The following is a 5,891-nucleotide window of genomic DNA, read 5'->3' as shown; positions in this document are numbered from 1 at the left end:
AGATGCCGGGGAAAACATACCCAGGTGGACCAGTTGGGGGTCAGACACGAGTCACACTTCGCAATGAACATCTTTCATACATGTTCACTTGGTAAGTGAATTTGCTTGACTTGTTAGTCTGAAAGGAGAATTGAAAAGTTTTGTTGATTGTCTATGAATAGATTATAACTTTCTAGTAATAATGTTTTTGTTTGCTTGTTTATTTTTGCATCGTGGTTAAACAACTTTCAAACATTTTATTTTTCTTGGTCATTTTCTTTTATTTAATTCTCTTGTGTAATTTTTATGAGATCTAAGTTCCCTTTTCTGCCATCAGTATTTTTTATTTAATTATTATTCTTGTTAGTGGTAGTAGTAGTGTTATTGTTGTGGTTGTCATCATCATCACCATCATCATCATTATTGTTCGTATTAATATTTTAATTGGTACTACCACTACTACTAATAATAATATTTGATTGTTGAACATACATAAATATGTGTGTGCACATTCATGTTTTTCCCCAATGATTTTTCTTGTTGCAGGTATAGCTTGAGTTTAGCAACTACTTTCATGTGGTATCACCGTTTTATCCGTGGAAAACCTCTGATGTAAACAAGAAACACTAGAACCAAAGTGTATATATTAATAGCTGTATTATGATAATGTTGTAACAATATGCACTGTAGTCCATATATTATAGGACATGTTAGGATATTGTTCTTTTATTGGTCTGATGCATTAAAGATGGATCTTGATGGACTGTTTAATTCCATTCCTTTACTGACAAGAGCATTTTCCACTTTAATATCAAAGTTATTTAAAGGCTAATAATATTATTGTGTAAGTATGCAATAGCCATGATGAAATTGTTTTCTAGATTATGCAGGTAAAATAATAGAATGTCAAATTTGGCCTGTATCATTTATCATACTTCAGTATTTAAAAAAAAATAATAAAGTTTTAGTTTGGAATTAATGGGACCATATTACCTGAAACCAACAATTGCATTTTTGTTTTTTTGGGTTTCTTGTATTTCTGACACCTTTTGCTAGTCAATTTAACTCTTCCTGACCTTATCTGTGTGAAGAAATAAGTTTTCTTGTTTATTTTTCTTAGGCTCCATACTTTCACCCCATGCAGTTAGGTTTTCTAGAGCACAAATGTGAGCTCCAGTCAAGGTGGAATTTATAGATTTTCAAATAATTTTGTGAGGGAAACAGTAAAAAGTGAAAAAAGTACAAAGGAGAATGAATATCTTCACAGTGTAAGAGATGTGCCTGACTGATTTTGATATATCTTTATATATCAAACTGGAAAAATACAAAGAGGTAAGTAGGGTATACAAAGTCACATCTTACACACTCCCTCCCTTGAAATGGAAAGCCCAATATTATTGCAAGACAATTAAGGGAAAAATACCTTGTTGCTGGGAGAGGCCCCTACTTTCCTCCACCTTTTGTCCTGGAGCTCCCTCACTGTGTGAGGATTAATACTTGTTTGCCGTATAGTTTTTCATCATGAAGCCCAAACTAGAAGCTTTCTCTTATTCATGTTGCACTTGAAAAAATGCAGCTTGCTGACATGTTTTTCTATCAATCTTGGTCTGGCTACCAAGTTATCAATTTCTTTTTGTTGATATTACTTCTTGATGCCGTTCCGTGGAATACTTTCTAACAATAACCATATTCTTCTTAACTCAAACCACCTCCCTCACTTTGACACACACCCAAAATTTTCATGCCTTGGCCTTTCTCTTTGCTCTTCTCCCTTTCACCTTGACTTTCATTGGTTAGTTCTGGACCACCTTCCTCTCCTACTCTTTCCTACTTCATATGTCACTCTCTCCAACCCCCACACTGGTGCTTTGAGAGAGCAGATTGGCATAAGTTTACCTCTCTCTACTCTCCCTCTTTATTTTTTTCCACATTAGACATGTTTTCTTATTTCACAGTCATTGTCCTGAGTGCTGCCTTCACAGCTATTCTAAGAACATCCCAGCCATACACATCTAAATGTGTTCCATGGTGGAACACCGAATGCCCCAAAGCGCTTCAAAAGAAGCAAGCAGCATGGAGTAGTTACCGCTTTAGGCAAAATACATCCAACCAAACATAAGCCTTAATAGATTTTAAAAGAAAATCAGCTCAACTAAGCCACATAATCTGAACTCTATCAAAACCAGCTGGCAAAATTGTCTCCACAATCACCACCTTTACACCAGTCTCAACAGTATAGTATAGAAACCATAAATTATTAGGGAAACATCTCCTTCATCCTTCCCCAGGCCTCCATGTCCGTAAGACTCATTTCTAACCTTTACAAGTTCATACTGAACTTGCTGCATATTTCAGCCAGGTTAGTAGTGCCTCTTGCTTATCTCCCCACTTCTATTCCAATAAAACAGGCAAGGAAAGCACTCTGATCTCTTTATCCTCTACAGAGCCCTCTTCACTACTGGGCTCCTTTCTGCTTTACAGTCATGAAGGCCTTGATGGCATGCATTGCTATATATTACATCTACCTTCCTCCTTTTCCTTCCTACTAACAATCATCAACAATATTTAGGCAACTGGAAACTTTCCTCCTCATTGGCTCTAAGCACTTATTTGTAACACTCCTTAAACCCTCAGGACTACATGCCCATAACTCTGACTATCTGCCTGAGCAAATTATTAGAGAGAATAGTACCTATGCTTTGTGTGGTACCAACAATCCCATAGTCTTCTTTCATCTTGCCATTTTGGATTCCCTCGTGCTCATGGAAAAGTGTCAGACTGACCCGGAGTCAAACCTCACAGGCTACATATATACGTGCTCATCGTCAGCAACAACAGTTCAAACATTCCGCCTAACACATTAGTAGACACAACTTCCCATAAGCCTTCTGCATAACATATTAGTAGACACAACATTCCATAATCCTACCACATAAAACAGTAGACAGAACGTTCCACAAGTCTTCCACATTGAGACCGCTTTATTTACATGAATACAGGCAACACCTCACCTGTGTTGTATTGCATAAAAGACACACACACACACACACACACACACACACACACACACACACACACACACACACACACACACACACACATACACACACACACACACACCCTTACACACACCCTTACACACACACACATATACACTCTTACACACAGACACACACACACACCCTTACACACAGACACACACACACATACCCTTACATACAGACACACACACACACACACACACACCCTTACACACAGACACACACACACACCTTTACACACAGACACACACACACACACCCTTACACACACACACACACCCTTACATACAGACACACACACATACACACACACACTCTTACACACAGACACACATATGTACATATATATATATATATATATATTGTAAGGCTCACATTACCAATATGCATATTGTCACTTATAATACCATCTACTCATGTACGACACACTAAACAATTACAACAGTTCAAACATTCCGCCTAACACATTAATAGACAGAACGTTCCATAAGTTTTCCACATTGTGACATCGCTCTATTAACATGAATACAGGCAACACCTCACCTGTGTTGTATTGTATAAAAGAGGGTCAAGTTATGATTCGCAAGGCCCGTGGATCATGCTGATGCTTCTTCCCCCCTCAAACCACAACAGCAGACAGAAAACACCATGAGAGGGCAGCATTGGCTCGCCCCAAGGAGCGATATTGCTGTCGTTTCCCTGAGGATCCCAGGGAATGTAGGGATCACCCCTACCTCGGGCCTCAGCCCTCGCCTTAACTAATTTTGCTTGGTCTTTTCTTTTTTCCTATCCTCTTCTGTATCTTCTTCATCCCATTCAATCTCAATCCTAAGGTATGAGAGCCGAGCTTAAAGGATCAAAGGCTGGCTGTGTGTCAGTCATAAACGGCCTCTGAGAGCCATGGGTACGGTATTCCCTTGATTAATTGCTTACCCCTCACCCCTTATGTTATGAGTAAGGGGTAGGCCTTGTCCTTCTACCTCTGCAAACCTGAGTACTCTCTTTGGCCCAGCCAAGTGGGATCGATTCTTTTTTATTCCCCCCACAGCCCCTTATTCTGAAAATACTCAGAACAGTGCCTCCAAAAACAAGTAGTTAAGGTTACCTTTTGCAGTAGCTCTGATCGTCCACGCCTTGTCACAGTTACATCTGAATTCCAAGCTTGTGCACTATCTACTCTAACTGACTGCACTGGCAAACCCATTCTTGCTGAACCTCACCTCTCTCTTAATACTTGTACTCGAACTGTTTCTATCCCCTCAAATGCTTGTCCTATCTACAACAAGGACTGATCAGACTGTGAAAATGACCCACTTACCTGCCTTGCTGATTATGATGCAGTGGCAGTACAGTGTTACAATATTTCTCCTAGAGGCCAGCATAAGTCCCATGTCAGTATTGCCAAGATTAGCTTCCGTAGACATGAGCTCCCCCATGAAGTTTATATTGGTGGATTGTCCTACCATGCCCAACCACATCGACCCCTTCCTCATCAATGTCAGAAATGTTGGCGTTTCAGCCACCCAGCCAAACACTGTCGCTCTATAGCCCGCTGTCCTCTAATGTGCCCAACCTGGTCATGATCGTTCAAGTTGCCCTGCTCAATCACATACATGTGCCAATTGTGGAGACTCCCATAGTGTATTTTATAGGAGCTGTCCAGCCTATAAGCTTAAATGGGAGGTAGCAGTCCTCAGATTTAAACTAGCCTCTCTTTACGTAAGGGAAGTAAATGAAAGTAGAGCAGGGATTAGTAAAATGGGAAAGGTTAAGTCAACTGCATTGTATCTGTGACTGGGGAAGGAACTGGGACGTCCAAAGAAAACAGAGGTGGCTATTGGAGAAGACAAGAAGCACGACGACGAAGTTTTTTCTCTCAATTTATTCCAAAGCAGTCCTTGGCTCTGCTCCCCTATCATCTTCATAAGATGTCTCTGTATCTCCCTTAGTATCTCTTCCGTATACCCTAAACCATCCTACATATACTCATCCTATCCCCCGTCAAATTCGTTTTCCACTCTAAATCCTGATACTCCAATTTCTACCTCTTCCCCGATACCTACCCCTCCCTTCCACACTTTATTTCTCTCCTACTACATCCTCTCCTACACCTTCCTCTTCTTCTACTCCTCATATATCTATCTCCTCTTCTCTTCCTCATAAGAGAACCATTGTTTCTCAGTCCTCTTTATCCAACTCCCCTCCCCTTGAAGACATCCAAAATTTCCTAAAGATGACCCAAGGGAACACTCCGCTCCCTCACCCACCCCCCAATCCCTCTGTTCCCACTCCTACATTTAAAGTATTTGCAGATACCCATCCCCCTCCTCCTCAAGTTTCCTACACCCTCCTGCCTCCTACACCCTCCCAACATACCCCACCCTTTCTACCGCTCCCATTTGACTACTCACACTAATCCCATCACAACAGCGTCCTTCTCCAGACATTCTTCTAGCCCCCCTTTCTCCTCCTACATCTCCAACAGCCACCTCTGTTTTCCTTGGACGTTCCAATTCCTTCCCCAGTCACAGTTCAATGCAGTTCACTTAACCTTTCCCATTTTACTAATCCCTGCTCTACTTCATTTATTTCCCTCGTTTCCCTTTTCGTTACCATACTTTCCTATAACACCCTCTAAACTTTGACATCTAATGCCTCCTCCTCTACCCAGATTCTTCAACTTTTTTCAACAGCCATCTCAATTTTCCTTGAACATTGTTCCTATACCTTCCCCAGAGACAAATACATTATTATTCACTCAATCGCCCTAACTCCTGAACCCTTCCTGTTCTACTAATCTCTGCTCTAATTCACTTACTCCCTTTTTTCCCGTTTTCACTATCGTCCTATCCTATAATGCTCTCTAATCTC

General features: G+C 40.6%; 1 long non-coding RNA gene across 1 annotated transcript; it reads left to right on the top strand.

Annotated features, from left to right (window-relative positions):
* Positions 1-11: 11 nt before the first annotated feature.
* LOC138861336 (uncharacterized) lies at positions 12-738 on the top strand. The gene is made up of 2 exons (XR_011398482.1): positions 12-91; positions 526-738. It is a non-coding gene; the product is annotated as an uncharacterized lncRNA (long non-coding RNA).
* The last annotated feature ends 5,153 nt before the right edge of the window (positions 739-5,891 follow it).

The sequence above is a fragment of the Penaeus vannamei genome, unplaced genomic scaffold (assembly GCF_042767895.1).
Source record: "Penaeus vannamei isolate JL-2024 unplaced genomic scaffold, ASM4276789v1 unanchor4727, whole genome shotgun sequence".
In the NCBI taxonomy this organism is placed as follows: Eukaryota; Metazoa; Arthropoda; class Malacostraca; order Decapoda; family Penaeidae; genus Penaeus; species Penaeus vannamei.
The sequence above is the reverse complement of the archived record's forward strand: the minus strand, read 5'-3'. Positions and strand labels throughout refer to the sequence as shown.